We start from the raw sequence: 15,680 nt of genomic DNA on the forward strand, positions 1-15,680 counted from the left end.
ACTATTTTTAGCTTGGTTTCCCAGGGAAACGTGGGGTTTATGTGGCTGCTGGATCCTCAGATTTGACAGCGAGGGAGAGAGGTAGCAAAGATCAGTCTCTCTTAAATTTTGTGAAAATCGCTCCTTTTCATTAAAGAGACAAGCTCCAAAATCTCTGTGCAGCCCAGGGCTGGGGAATTCGGCTCTGCTCCAGTCTGGTGGGAAACTGCTGCTTCATCAGCCCAGTACCACACGGCGTGGAAAGGCAGAGCTGGGTTAGGGAGGGTGCTGAGAGAGATGGCAGGGCTGTGAGAGCACGAGGCACCTTTGGTTGGGGTTTTGGTTTTGGGAAGGGCAGGCTGGAGTCGTTCCTCTGCTCAGTGAGTGTCTGGCTTGGTGGTTTTAATGAAAGAGTAAAGGATGCTTTTGGGTGCCCAGTGTGCACAGGACACGGCAGCATCTGCTGGATCACAGACTCACAGAACCATAGGGGTTGGAAGGGGCCTCCAGAGCCCATCAGGTCCAACCACCTGCCAAAGCAGCTCCCTAGGACAGGGCACACAGGTCGGTGTCCAGATGGGGCTGGAATATCTCCAGAGAAGGAGACTCCACACCCCCTGGGCAGCCTGCCCCAGGGCTCCCTCACCCTCACCAGGAAGAAGTTCTTCCCCATGTTGGTGTGGAACTCTCTGTGCTCCAACTTGAGGCCATCACCCCTTGTCCTGTCCTCACAGACACTGAGAAGAGGCTGGCCATGTCCCCTGTGTCCAACACTTCAGATACTGATAAACATTGATCAGATCCCCTCTCAGGCTTCTTCTCTCAAGGCTGAATCCTCTCAAGGATGGATCCTCACTTTTTTAAAGTAGTAAAGAGAAAGAAAAGAGATTTTAGTGCTTGAACCCCATGACCCTGAGCTGCTGCAGACTTGCCAGCTGTAGGTGAGACAACCACGTGGGCACGGGGTGGGGGGCTTGGTGTTCACACCCAAATCCAGTGACACTTCTTCCCAGCATCTTTTGAAGAAGGTGAAGTGGATGAGCAAAGCACTTACTCACACATGTGTCACCTTGGCAGCCAGCACATGTCTGGTTTGCCTTGCTGAGTGTGTGGCTTGAGGGTGACACAGGAGAGGACCTTCTGTCTGCTGGAGCTCATCTACATGAGGTGCATCCCCACCGTGGGCATGTGGCCATCATGTCTTAACTCAAGCATGAAGCAGGGTTTCCAAGCAGACTGAACTAGTAGATGGGCATGGAATTACTTTGCCTAGCAGAGGTGTTCTTAACCACCTTGGGGTATGGCTGGAACCTGCACAGGGCTGGTAGGTGGGACACAGGGCCTGGAGGAGACTTGTGGCGGCTCAAGGTGGGGGGCTATGCCCCAAGGTCTCTGACATGGCACTGGGTGTCTGTGGTTGTGAGCTCCATTCCACTGTCCATCCTCAGACACAAGCAGAGGATGTCCCCACCAGCTTGCTGTAGGACAGGTGACTCAGGGATGCCATCTCCCACAGCGTTCATCCCTGCTCTAGCCCTACACTTGCAGTTTGTGTGTGTTTGCCCAGCTGCTGTGTTTGGCTCAGACTGGAATTAATTTGCTTTGTAATTAGGATTTCCATGAAGACTTTGGAATGCTAATAGTCCTCTTGTGCCTCTCCTGTGCTGGCACTGGTACTGTATCCTGCAAACCCTGACTGACAAGATGAAGGCACAGGAGACGTGGGTGAGCTCAAAACAGGGCAGCAAAAACAGCTGGGAGGGGCGTGTGCTTTAAAGAAAGCTTAGACTGTCATAGAATCCTGGAGTTACAGAATGTGTTGGGTGGGCAGGGACCTTCAGAGCCCATCTAGTCCCACCCTGCAGTGAGCAGGGACATCTTCACTAGAGCAGGTCACTCAGAGCCTCATCCACCCTGACCTTGAATGCCTCCAGGGATGGGGCCTCCACCACCTCTTTGGGCACCCTGTGCCAGGGTCTCATCACTCTCATATTGAAGAACTTTTCCCTAATACCCAACCTCAATCTCTCCTTTTCTTAGTTTAAACCTACCACCCCTCATCCCATCACTCCAGGCCCTTGGGAATAGTTCTTCCACAGCTTCCTTATAGGCACCTTTCAGGGACTGGAAAGGGCTATAAGGTCCCTCCAGAGCCTTCTCTTCTCCAGGTTGAACAACCCCAGCTCTCCCAGCCTGGCTTCACAGCAGAGCTGCTCCAACCCTTGGATCATTTTTGTGGCCTCCTCTGGACCCGTTCCAACACGTCCATGTCCTTGTGCTGAGGGCTCCAGAGCTGGACAAGTCCTGTCCTGATGCCTCAGTGTGACTAAAGTAGGACTAAAGTGCCCAGCTTAACTCCACGCTGAACTCACTTGCAAAGAGCAGATGTCAGGGATCTGCCATGTCATGCTTGACTGTGAACACCCTGGAAGGATGTGCTACAGCTGTGCAGGTCCCTACAGCAGCTGAGTCACTGCACGGTGAGCGATGGTGCTGCTGCCTCCTCTTGGCACTGGGGGCTTCCACTTTTCATTTTCCTTGTGTGCCTGTAAAGCTGAGGAGGAACAGGACTGGGGAGGAAAATCTGCCTCTGGGCATTGCCCACAGCATCGTGTGCTGGGACCAGCAGGACTCGCAGGGGAAGCTGGAGATTGAAGGGCACGAGGCGTCGGGAGCCCCGGTCTGCGCATACAGGGAGTGGCAGGGCTGGGCTCAGGGCCACCATGGGGAGCCATGGGGACATGGAGGAGGAGAAGCAGGTCAGGGAGGTTCTCCTGCCCCTCTGCTCTGCCCTGGGGAGGCCTCATCGGGAATAGTGTGTGTGGTGCTGGGCTCCCTGGGGCAAGGAGGATGGGGAGCTGCTGGAGAGGGGACAGCAAAGGGCTATGGAGATGCTGAGGGGACTGGAACATCTCTCTGAGGAAGAGAGGCTGAGGGACTTGGGGCTGTTCAGCCCAGAGAAGAGAAGACTGAGGGGGATCTTCTCAGTGCTGAGAAACCCTTGTGGGGTGGGGGCAGGGGGATGGGTCAGTCTGTGTTCAGGGGTGCCCAGGGACAGGACAAGGGGCCACGGGCACAAACTGGAGCAGAGAAAGTCCCACCTAACCCTGAGGAGTTTCTTCTTTGCTGGGAGGGTGGCAAAGCCCTGTGCCAGGCTGCCCAGAGAGGTTGGGAAGTCTCCAACCCCATGATCCTGGGCACTGTCCTGTGCAGCCTGCTTGAGGGAATCCTGCTCTGGGGAGGTTGGACTGGGTGATCTGCAGAGGTCCCTGCCAACCTCCACCAGTCTCTGATGCTGTGAGAAAAGAGAGGTGGGTGCTTTCTGGGGCCATGCCCAGCCTGAAACGGAGCAGGGAGGTGGTTGGTGGGGTGCAGGGTGTGTGGAGCCATGATGTAGATGATGAGGTAACAAGGCAGGGGTCATCACTGCTGCTCCTGTCTCTCCTCTTGCCACATACCCACTTTCAATATAATGGAAGGGCTTTTGTCTTTTGTTGAGGTACCTGCTATGATTAATGCCTTGGGTGTTACACCCAAAACTCGGTTCACACCTCTTTGAGCTGTGGCTGCTGCCCAGAGTTGCCTCTTGTCCTCCACAAATGTGCTGCAGACACCAACCACATCTCTGGCTCTTCGCGCCCTCGTGGTGCTCTATCACACTAATGTGAGGACAGGATGGAGCCAAGTGGCTGCAGATGTGGAGCTTGAAGGATGTTAAAATGCCAAGTGTTCTTGCTCACCTCCCACATGTCATCTCCAGAGCTGTGAACACGGGTTCCTGTGCTCCCAACAGCTCCCTGTCAGTACAGGTTGTGCTGCTGAACTCACATTTGAACTGTTTATCTTGCTGTGAGGATCAGAGGGGTGGGGTTTGTTGAGTAAAACAGCAAAATTAGTGGCTATTATCTTAACGAGAGAGTTATGCTGATGCCTTGGTGTTGGTGAACTCCCCAGGACTCTGGATTCATGTGTGTGGGAGAAGCTGCTCATGCCACTCGCGTGTCTGTTGGACAGTTCTACTGAATACAGTGCCAAACAGCAGGGTGGCTAACCCTGACCTAGGGCTGGGGTTTGCTGGTTTGGGGTGGGTTTTTTCTTTAATGACTTAGTAAAAGACAGAAAAGCTTCTGAGGGATGCTCTGTTTGCAAGAGATGGTGCCCTGATAAGCCAGCTTCCTGTGGGTTTGGTTAAAGAATTCACCCGAATTTAGCTCAGTGCAAACTTGACCACAGAAGGGAAGGAAATCTATCAGAAGGTCAGTGACCCGCTGCCCATTGCAGAAGAACCCACGTTCTTCTTCCTGTACATGTCTATCAGCTTAAAGCCTTTGTCCCAAGGAAAAACCTAAAGTGTTTGTGTGTTGAGGGGCTTGGTGGTGGGTGCTGAACGCTTGCATTCGGTCTAGCCCAGGTCCATGGGTTTCTGTAGCAAAACCCTCAGAGGTTTCTTGGTCTGGGAGTCTGTAAAAGGCTCATTACAGGTTAACTTTGCATTTGGTTTTCACTCGTGGAGGCTGGGCCGTCTGTCAGGCATCCATCGCTCCCACCGGGCACTCCAGCATCAGCGGAACAGACCCACCAGGTTCCCAAACCTTTGGGTCCCTGTCTCTGAAATATCACCACTGTGGCATAACAGCTGATTCCTCCTCTCTCCACTCGTCCTCCCACAGCAACTTCCCAGCAAGAGACGGCTCATTCCGTGGCCAGTGCAGAGACAAACACGTCCTTGTCAGACAGCGGTCAGCAAGAAGGACCCAGAAGGGCTGAGTTTGACTTACCTTCCTGTCAGCCAGGTGCTCACTTGGGTATTTCTGGCAGTTAATTTGCCATTGAGTTTATTTATTAGGTTTTCCTCTCCCTATCAGACTTGGGGGCGGGGTGGGGACAGACACAGGGACAGACAGCAGGATTGTACTGGTGTGGGTTACCACACTGCTTCTTAGTCGAGACACAGAATCGTGTTTCCTCTTTCATTCCCAAGCCACCAAAATACCAAATGTCAGCAGAGGGGAATTTGGAAAGGAAAAGGTTAAGTGTACAACACATCTGTAGGAGTTTTTAAACAAGAGCTTCTTTCTAACCAGAAACTTACAGGGGGAAAGTTCCTGACTTTCCTCTGCACTTACAAAAGGTCAGCTCCCATCCCAAGCAGTCCTTGGTGTGGATCAACTTCCATCCCAAGCAGTCCTCAGTGTGGATCAGCTCCCATCCCAAGCAGTCCCTGATATGGATCAGCTCCCATCCTGAGCAGTCCTCAGTGTGGATCACTGCTTCCAGTCCTGCTTCCAGGCTGAGCCTTCACCGGCTGCCCTGCAGCTGCCCATGTGTGCTCTGCTGTCACTTGGACCCTCGTGGTGAATCGCTGTGGGTCAAACTGAATTCCTGCCTCTTAGGTCTTGGGTTGCTGCATAATTTTCTCCATCCTTTGAACATACGGTCACTCGCGGCATGCTTATCCCCATTTCTCAGAGCAGGGATCTGACTGGACTTGGGGCCGTGGGCATCTGGGCTGGGATCTCAAATGACTTCTCAGGTATCAATGTCAGGGGAGAGGGAGGGTCGAAGCTTTGTGGATGGAGAGAACTTCCTGGGAAGGGGACAGCATCCATGTCTCCGAATGCTTTGTGCCCTTCTTCTAGGAGGACAACTGTCTTACACATCACATTTCACTCCCCAGTGCCAAAAAGCTGTGCCAGTACAGCTGGGTCTGGAGAAAACGGGTTTTGTCAGCACCACATCAGTCCCTTTGTGCATCTTCCCACCTCCTGCTGTTCCCAGGAAGGTTTATTTTCAGTCTGAGCCTGGATGCCTCCACGGAGTTTGCACCAGGTTAGCTAAACAGGTTTAATTAAAGTGGAGTTCCTGTGTCTGGATGGGTCAGGAATGCCAGTGGGTTTCTCTGTGTAGCCAGTTAGTGCAGGATCTTCAGCCGTGGCTTTGCTTGGGGTGATGCTCTCACCCCATCTTATTTGAGGTGTGCCGCGCTTTACCCAGACGCTGTTGAAAGAGGGCTAATGGGCTTTGTGTCATTGTTTCATCTGGAGCTCTGTCATCCTCCTTGTTTCCTTTCCAACAGGCTCCAAACTGCTTTTTCAAGGTACTTGCCCAGCTGGAATATCCCCAAACATGCATAAAAAGTCCCGTGTCACGTCCTCGCAGCTCTCAGAAGTGAAGCACGCTGGAATCTTTAAGCAGGGGCTGTATAAATTTTTAAACAAAGGTACCCAGCCAAGGAGAAGGGGGTAGGTGATGAAATGAAGGTGAGGAAAGAAGCAAATTAGCTCCCTGCTGGGTAACTGCCCTTTCTGCAGCTTCTGAGGCACCCTGGCTGCTAATGAGCTTGAGAGCTTTGGCTGTGTCAGCTGAAGCACCTTTTGCTGGCCGGTGTCAGCGGGTGTTGTCACTGGTGATGGCAGCGATGCCAGGGAAGAGATTGGGTTGGTTTTGGACCGTCGGTACATACGTACCTGAAGGGAACATACAAACAGGAGGGGAATCAACTTTTTAAAAGGGTAGACAATGGCAGGATAAGGGGGATGGATTAAGGCTAAAGGAAGGGAGGTTTAAATTAGATATTAGGGGGAAGTTCTTTACAGAGAGAGTGGTGAGGGACTGGAACAGGCTGCCCAGAGAGGGGGTGGGTGCCCCATCCCTGGGGGTGTTCAAGGCCAGGTTGGATGGGGCCCTGGGCAACCTTGTGTAGCTCCAGGCCTGGAGGTTGGTGGTCCTGCCTGTGACACAGAAGGACAGTTTTATCATCAGCTTGTGTTCCTGTTCATCTGTGTTACCTGACTCAAACCCGATGGGCACAAGGATAACATTATAGAGAGGACTTTTACTCCTAACTCGGGTGCGTTGTGCCTGGCCATGTCCTCACTGTGCCCATACACGGAGCGGTACGGCTGTTCCTTTAATTACCCAGAAAACACTTTCAGATGGGATGTTGTTGTCTTACCCTGTAGTGTAGGCAGTGATGTGGAATATCAATCAACCTGCTAATTAGATTCACGAGCCCCTTTCCAAGAAGAGAGGAGAAGATGCAAATGCCAGGAGCGCAGCATTCCTGCAAGGTGTTGTTGAGTTCGTGCTCCTCAAGTCTTCCTCCGCTCGCCCGCGTGCAGTCTGGGAAATCATCGGCTTGTCTCTCTCTCCCTCCAACTCACCCGGGACTCTTATCCCTTTCGGCATCCCTGGGAGGTTGGTTGCCAGTGATGTGTTATTGCATCTGCCGCTTCAGTTCAAAGGAATTGGGTTAATGAGCAGAAAGCAGCGAGCAGAAAGTCAGCCGTCAGATTATACTGGCGCTTGTTTGCTACCGACTAAATTCCCCGCTTCGCCCGCCTTTGATCCTTGCCATGCAGGCGGTTACGTACGGCAGCGATCAGCGTAGGCAAACCTGGGTGACCTTACAAGCTGAATGAAGTCCTTTTCTTTTGTGGTCTTTGGATGAGGCTAGAAATTGTATGAGAATGTGGAGGTGAGAGAGGGAGGAGACCCAAAATGAGTGGCAAAGCTTTTATGTGGAGAAACGAAATGGATATAGAATCATAGAATCGTAGGGGTTGGAAGGGACCTCGAGAGATCATCAGGTCCAACCCCCCTGCCAAAGCAGGCTAATATGGAGGGCTATATGGAGGGAGGCTGCAGGATCCTCAAATCCTGGGAGACATCATCAGGCCTGGGAGAGAGGCAGCAGCACAGGAGCAGCAGCTCGGGAAAGCTGCTCGCAAGGATGGCTGAATCAGAAGGAATTGTAATTGACAACCTCAGCTTCCGTGCTGCTGAGCGGGATCCTGCACTGGGGTTCACATGAGATGTGGTTTTGTCTGGAAGAGCAGGATCAGGGAAGCGGCGTCGGAGCCCCTCTGGCAGACAAATGAGGCTGGAAAAAGGAACTTCTCCTGACTGCTGCTATTGCGTCGTGTGGGTGATGGCACGGGCCTTCAGAGCGGAAAAGGGATGCTCTCCCCATCTGTCACTGGAATAACACGCGTGATAGCGCAGCCCCAGTCTGAGGATCAATCATTTGCTTTCAAGGTGTTTAAATATTCATTCAAAGAGCCCCAAGGGGAGAGGCACAAATATACCAGGGAGTTTCAGGACAGCAGCCAAGCATCAGCATCCCCCAGCAAACCGCCCTGCGGCATTTCTGCCCAGGCTGCCAGCAGCGCCGTGCCGCAAGGTCGGCCCCAGGAGCACTTAGCCAGAAACACTGTGCGCAGGAGAAGTGAGACGCGCTGCCCTTGCTGACACGCTGCCTGTCGGCTCCCACGTTTGCCTTGGAGAGGGTGGCCTGTGAGAAGTGTCACGTTAAAGCTGTGCCACCTCACGCTTTAAAATCTGGTCCCAAAGAGAAAGCTCTGATGAACTTCTGATGGGGTGTTTTCATTTCAAGCCACTGGCGGTGTCTGCATCCACACTGGGCTTTGCTACGCGTTGTCGGTTCAGCTCGCGCGAGAGAGAGTAGGGATTAGAAGTCAAGGACTGAAAGTAAGAGTTATGATTGAGGGCATCTTAATTGCACCTCTTAATTATTCTTTTTTAGCTTTATTAAAAATACTCAGGGAGCTTGTGGAGTCGGGCACATCCTGTAACCGCCTGTGTTGGGAAAATAGATTTTTGCAAAGAAAGGCTGTTCTGTTCTCCGTGACTCAGGCGCGGTGATTTAGAGCACAAAGAGGAACGATACCACAGCCAGAGGATGTTTCCTTGGGAAGGATGGTGGTGGTGGGGGCGTGCTGCCTGTCCCATAGCCTTGCACAGTAAAATAGAAAACGTTGAGCTTATGCAAATGTTTCACCTCCCCCTCATATGGCAGCGGGAACTGAACCGATCCCAGCGCCGGAGATGATGATGCTCTCAGAAACTCTTCTGAGCTAGTCAACAAGATGCTGGAGTTTACTTGATGGCTATTAATAACCCAAACTGGTGAGGAGGTTTATCCGTGAGCTGGCGGAATGTCAGTGACAGCATGTGCTTGTGCTGGACCCGTCACCGGGGGCACATGGGGGTTTGCTCTTAATATTTGGGGTTGAAGCATCTCCCAGAGCCTTGACTCGGCTCAGCGTGGAGACAGAAACTGGGCTGTGCAGACACTGAGCGAGGAGCTGCTGCCGGCCTGCCCTCAGGCTGGCTGTCCTGCAGTCTGGCTGGCCTGCCTGCAGCCTGTCTGGCCTGCCTACATCCTGGCCTGCCTGCAGCCTTCCTGTCCTGCAGTCTGCCTGTCTGTCCTGCCTTCAGCCTGTCTGTTCTGCAGTCTGTCTGTCTGTCCTGCCTGCAGTTTGTCTCCTGCATGCAGCCTGTCTGTCCTGCCTGCAGCCTGGCCTGCCTGTCCTGCAGTCTGTCTGCCTGGCCTGCCTGCAGTCTGCCTGGCCTGCCTGCAGCCTGCCTGTCCTGCAGTCTGTCTGCCTGGCCTGCCTGCAGTCTGCCTGACCTGCCTGCAGCCTATCTGTCCTGCCTGTGGCCTGTCTGGCCTGCCCGCAGTCTGTCCGTCTGTCCTGCTCGCAATCTGCCTGTCCTGCCTGCAGTGTGTCTGTCTGTCCTGCCCGCAGTGTGTCCATCTGTCCTGCCCACAGCCTGCCCAGCTCTCCCTTAGCACAAGCCTCCCAGCATTTGTCCTTTTTCCTGTCTAAGGGGTTGGTGTGGCTGCTGCATTCCTCTACTCTCCACGGGGTCACTTCAATCCAGATGAGTGAATTAAGGTGTCCCAATGTACTTTAATTCAAATTAATAATTAATATAAATTCAGATAATTCAAATACAACTAATGAATGCGAATCCAAGCTGGGGGGGAAGGGGGGTGATGTTTTTCAAACACTCAATATTGTAGGTTGTTTTGATTGGCTTTATGGACTCTGCCAAGGTGGAGGTTCGGTCCCTGCCAGTCCAGTCTCCAGATGGAGATGGGTCAGATGGCTGCTGCCTGCCTTGGGAGCGATCCCCATCGCCTTGGCACCCCTCACAGAGAGGGGAGCAACCCCCTGTCATCACCCACAGGGTGCTGCAGGGACGAGGCAGAGGAAAAGCGCTGCCTTGTGAGGATCTCCTCCCCATGAAGCCAAGAGCATCTTTTGTTTCAGCCTTTCTAGGAAAGAGCTGGAGCGGAGCCAGCGGGGAAGGGATGGGAAGGGGGACGGAGCAGGGGTGGGGGGAGAAGCCTGGGCAGGGAATACAGATGTGCACAGGGGCTCCCCCAGCAAAGAGGTAGGGAAAATGGTGATCCATCGGATGCCGGACACGCGTGGTGACACGAGCTGCCCACGCTTGATTGGGATGACAGTAATTATGGGGCCAGCGAGGTCTCTGAGCTGGAGGGGGGACACATACGGTTGCCATGGCCACGGCAGCAGCATCTCAGCCACTCGCTGTCACGCCGCGTCGGGGATTTAACGAGTTCATTCCTCCATCCTCACAATTAATAACAATAACAATAATAATATGGAAATAGCTCAGTGGTGAGGGGGGAGCACAGAGCCCCCAGTCAGCAGCAGAGGGGCTGTGGAGTCGTTGCTGCCCCTTTTCTCCACGGAAGTGGAGCTGGGGAGGAAGAGGAGGGCGGCGGAGGTAACCCGCCCGCATCCGCGTGGGCTGGGAGGGAGGGCGGTCTCCCTTATTTTTAGCACTGTTGCTTCAGTGCAGCGTGCTGGGTAGGAGCCCTTACCATGAGAATTACTCAGTGCTCTGAAAACCTCCCCCTCATCGTATGCGGCTGCGGTGACTTGATGGAGGCTCTTCAGCCCGTACAGAAACGGGGGAAAATTGCACCCATAAAACCCATTTCTCCCAAGTACCCTGAATTTGGGTGTTTCTCTCCCAGCACAGATTTAAACCTCACAGATTTAGCAACAGAAGTCAACTTGCTCCTCAAACTCCAGCCAGGCTTTAGACAGGGCTGGAAGTCTGCACAGCACCGTATGATAGAAAGGCCAGAGTAATTTTCCATCTGAGCCTTTCCATGGGGTTAATGTGTCCCTTCCAATTACTGTAATATTTCTCTCCCTTTCCAGCCTGCAATAATTTCTCTCCCTGACTGGCCAGAGCTAGAGTCGGGGAGAGAAATCTATTCCTGAATATCCAAAGGTTAATTTTTTATAGATCTCTGAATATTCTAACACACAGAGACACTAACACTATCCTGTTAGGAATAAGCAACCCCCCCTCCCCTCCCCCCCCCACCCCCCCGTTCTTCGTTATATGGCAATTACAGAGGAAAAAAAAAAAAACCCAAAATTACATTGACTGGAGCACCCAGCTGCAATTTCAAAGTCAAATTAAAATTGAGTTCTGTTTGTCTGGTTTGACGAGATTTATTGAGATCTCTCATTATGCAGCAGGTTCAAGAAAACCTCTCTCCAAAGTACACACACCATTTAGAAAATGAAAGCCTGGAATGGTTTATTATTAGAAGGTGGGTTGGATTTTGTACAGCTCCTATGAGGACATAGATCATCTCATACATTTTCGATCTCTCTTGCTGAAGCTGCTAAACTCTTGGCATAAGAACCCCTTATTAAAGCAGTGATTTGGGCTGTGGCAGGGTAAATACTTGGAAGTCTCTTTAATTGACTTACTTCATTTCAGGATTCGATCCCAGGCCTAAGACTAAGAAGAATTTCATTCACAAATAGAATTTAATTCACAAATTTTCCCTCCTGTGTCATTGCTTGTGCCTGCTGCTGGATGGGGCCCTGGGCAGCCTTGTGTAGCTCCAGGTCTGGAGGTTGGTGGCCCTGCCTGTGGCAGGGGGGTTGGAGCTCTGTGATCCTTGGGGTCCCTTCCTACCTATGCCATTCTATGATTCTATGCTGCTGGGCTGTCAGGGTTCCCTCAGGGAAGGGGAATCAAACAGCACCACGACCAGCAGATGGGCTGTGAGAATACTTCTCTTTCCCTCTCGTATTATAAGCTTTGAGGTAGAAGTGCTTCACTTCCCCCGTTGTTTCTGCCACATCTCATTCTGTGTCCTGCTCTTGTTGGGGAACGCTGGGTATCCCCTGCCCTGCCTCGCGCTGTGGCCTCGCTGATGGTCTCACTCAAGAAGTCACTGTGAGCTCTGTGAGCTCTGTGATCTGTGGGCAGCCTGGCACAGGGCTCTGCCACCCTCCCAGCAAAGAAGCTCCTCCTCAGGGTTAGGTGGAACTTCCTCTGCTCCAGTTTGTGCTCGTGGCCCTTTGTCCTGTCCCTGGGCACCCCTGAACACAGACTGACCCATCCCCCTGCCCCCACCCCTCAAGGGTTTCTCAGCACTGAGAAGATCCCCCTCAGTCTTCTCTTCTCTGTGCTGAGCAGCCCCAAGTCCCTCAGCCTCTCTTCCTCAGAGAGATGTTCCAGTCCCCTCAGCATCTCCATAGCCCTTTGCTGTCCCCTCTCCAGCAGCTCCCCATCCTCCTTGTCCCAGGGAGCCCAGCACCCCACACACACTATTCCCGATGAGGCCTCCCCAGGGCAGAGCAGAGGGGCCGGAGACCCTCCCTGACCTGCTGCCCACACTTCTCCTGACACCCCCAAGGATGCTGTGGGCTTTCTTGGCCCGAGGGCAGGCTGCTGGTCATGATCAGCCTGGTGACCTCCAGCACTCCCAGGACCTTTCCCCAGCGCTGCTTCCTAGCAGCTCCCCCGCCCCCTGTACTGGTGCCAGAGGTTATTCCTGTCTGTGTGCAGGCCCCTGCACGTGCCCTGGGTGAATTTCAGGAGATCACTCTCTGCCCAGCTCTCCAGCCTGTCCATACTCCATTGTTATTGTCCTGTCTTTCTTTTCCCATCCTGTTCACGTTACCACCTCTCTCTGCATCACTCTCTGCCCGATGGCAGATACACCCATGTTTTTCAGCCTGGTGAAATGGCCTGTTTGTCCTGGGTGCTTTTCTCCATCCCTGCAATTATCTTTGTGTGTTTGATTTGTCCTGTGCCTAAAACCATGTGCTGAGATGAAAGCAGGTGGCGTGTCTGTCGGAAGAGAAGTGATGCACTCTGGCTGCATCAGAACTCCTCTCTGAAACTCTTGCAGATGCAAGTCTGAGCACGTCACATGCTGGTAGGGTTCAGACACAGTACAGGTAGCACTGGTCAGACTGGGCAGCTTAAATAAATACCCGTGGTAACCTTTTGGATAGGCTAGTGGTGGGGAACATCTCTTGGTGGAAGGCAAAAGCACCCCGTGCTGCCCAAGGCTCTGCCAAATTCCCTTTGTATCTTCTTTCCTCCTCTCTTGGGCAGTGCTGAAGTTCCCCCCATTGCTGTGAGCTCTCTGTGTTACTGTTGTGCCTGGCTTTGGATTCTTTGTTTAAATTCTATTTTATTTTTCAGAAAGGATTTTGGTAGGGCTGTACCTCCGTGCTCCAGGTGCTTTGGAGCATCCTTCCCAGCATAGCTCTGGGGTTTGTCTGCCTCCCATCAGCACACAGTCCAGCAGTGCTGCCCCTGCCCTTCCCCAGACGTTCATCTGTAGAGCCTTACCCTGTGCTCAGTGAAGAGCAAGAGCCATCCCATTGGGGTTCAGAGCAAAACAACTACTCTGAGCAACCCCCCAAACTGAAGTTTGGAGAGATCAGTGCCCAAGAGCCGTTTGGTCACCTCCCAGGACCTGTTTGAGCAGAGAAGAGCTTAGGGACACGCAGTGGATTATCTTACCTCGGGTATTTGGGCATTTGCTCAGCAATACCTTGCATGTACTAACGACTGACCAGCACTGAACTGGTTTGTTAAAGCAGACTGAAGGTCAGCTGCTCAAAACAGAACCCTGAGCTTCCCAAAGGTCCCCCAGCCCCCAAAATACTGCTCCTGGGAGCTGGGGGAGTCCTGTGCTCAGGGCTAATACCAGTCTGACGGGTGCAAAAGGACTGAAATGTCTTTCCTTTCAGCCTGTTTTTCTTTCCAGCAGACATGGGACAGCAATGTCACTCACGTCCCCTCTGAGTTTGACTTGGCAGTGTTACCTTTGCCACATGGCATGGATCAAGGCCTTTGTTTTCTTTTCCTCTTCCCATGTGAACCATAAACCCGTGTGGATGCTGACTGATACCGTCCCAGTGATCCCACAGGGAGCTGCAGCCGACGTGGTCGATGCTGATACAACAACCTTGGCCCCTGGAATTTGAGCCAGTTGTTTGAACTGAAGCGTAAACACGGCGTATCAGCTCTCTGCATGGATATGAGCCATTGTCAGCATCAACCCAAAAGATGGGATAACAGAGATTTCCCCTTTCTAACCACCCCCCACACTGGGAAAGGCACATCAGGAATGATTTCTTCTCCAGGCTCTTCACAAATTCCAATTCTGTAGGTAACGAAGGGGTATCTTCAGAGTAATATAAATTAAAATACACCAAGGCTCCAGGTAGACCTGTGAGTTTGGCGAGCGCCTTTGTGGTCCAGCAACTTCCCAGCAAATTAGGAGTGAACAAGGAAAAAAGGTGTCCAACACCCCAGTGGAGATCTAGGAAAGGTTTATTCATCTGCATTTCAGACCGGAGTCTAAATTTGTCCCTATCAATTCTCTGATGATGGAAGGAATATTGTAGGGGAGGAAACTGGAAAGCCTAGGCAGGGTGAGCAGGGCGATACTGGTATTGCTTACACAAGCGTGGCAGTCACCAACAATGAGGGGTTTATGCCAGCCTCTGCTGTGCACAAAGAGGTGTCCTGGCCCAGATGATGGCACATTGCCAGAGAACAGCAAATCTCCCATGCAAAGGGAATTTGCCAGCATCCGGGTACCAAAAATCCCTGCTCCAGTATCTTCATTTGCAACTATCTGGCTTTTTGCTCTGTTCTCCAGCAGATCTGTAGCTTTCCAAAGGCCAGTGCAGTACTGGCACGCTGTCCCAAGGGCCGTTTGTCACTTGGTTGGGGTTGGCAAGAGAAACTGGGCACCCAACCAGCGTGCAAAGGCCGTGACAACTTGGCTGCGATGCTCGGGGGCAGGATCCTGCCCTTGGCAGTGCCGGGTGGGACAGGGTCGGGAGGTGGCCCTGGCCTGCAAGGATGACAAGAGCACTGTCTGGGGTGAGATCCAGTGATGCTGTGCCACAGAAACCTTTGGAGCTGATGGAAGGGAGCTGTGGCTGCAGAAGGAGAGGCAGGAGGACAGGGTGGGAGAGTGATGGAGCTTCAGGTCGTCTTGGGAGAAAATTGTCTGTTGTGGTGGGGTTTTTTCCTCTGGCACCATGTGAGTGGTTTCCTGTGAGCTGAGGGTGAGTTTCTCCATGCTGGTGTCCAACAATGGAGCCACGCTTGTCAGAATGGCAGGGATGGAGAATGTGGGGTGCACCTGGCCCCAGCCCCATTGCTTTGCCCCCCTCCCCACTGCGCTCCAAGCTCTTGGCTATCCACTGCTCCCTTCTCACCCTCTCCAAGATCCACACTCACCTGATTTTCTGCTAAAACCATCTTTACACAAGCGTGATGCTGCACTCGCCTTGAACAGGCGTGAAAACATCCACCTGAGCAGCGCCGGAGCCGCGCGGCGGCACTCGCTTGGCTTCGTGCCTGGTTTCATTTTCACTTGATGAAGAAGCTGCTCGAGCTGAATCAAGCTGCTGAGAACCCCCATCGCCAGCTCTGCTTTATCCCTTTCTGGTTCCAAGTGTAGCTTGGTGCTTGGCTTAAACAGGCAGCACAACAACCCTGTGCAGAGCCTGACGCAGGAGCACATGGGATGCGTCCTTGGCAGAGGGGTACAGCATCCCCTCCTGGTACCTCCA

The 15,680-nt window shown here is 52.8% G+C and overlaps 1 protein-coding gene across 1 annotated transcript in view; it reads left to right on the top strand.

The window, feature by feature from the left end:
* Positions 1-15,680, top strand: part of MYO1D (myosin ID) — a gene marked incomplete at its 5' end in the record, with an annotated part of 143,061 nt that overhangs the window by 105,444 nt on the left and 21,937 nt on the right. The window lies entirely within an intron of this gene.

The sequence above is a fragment of the Gallinula chloropus genome (genome assembly GCF_964237585.1).
Source record: "Gallinula chloropus genome assembly, chromosome: 26".
NCBI lineage: Eukaryota > Metazoa > Chordata > Aves > Gruiformes > Rallidae > Gallinula > Gallinula chloropus.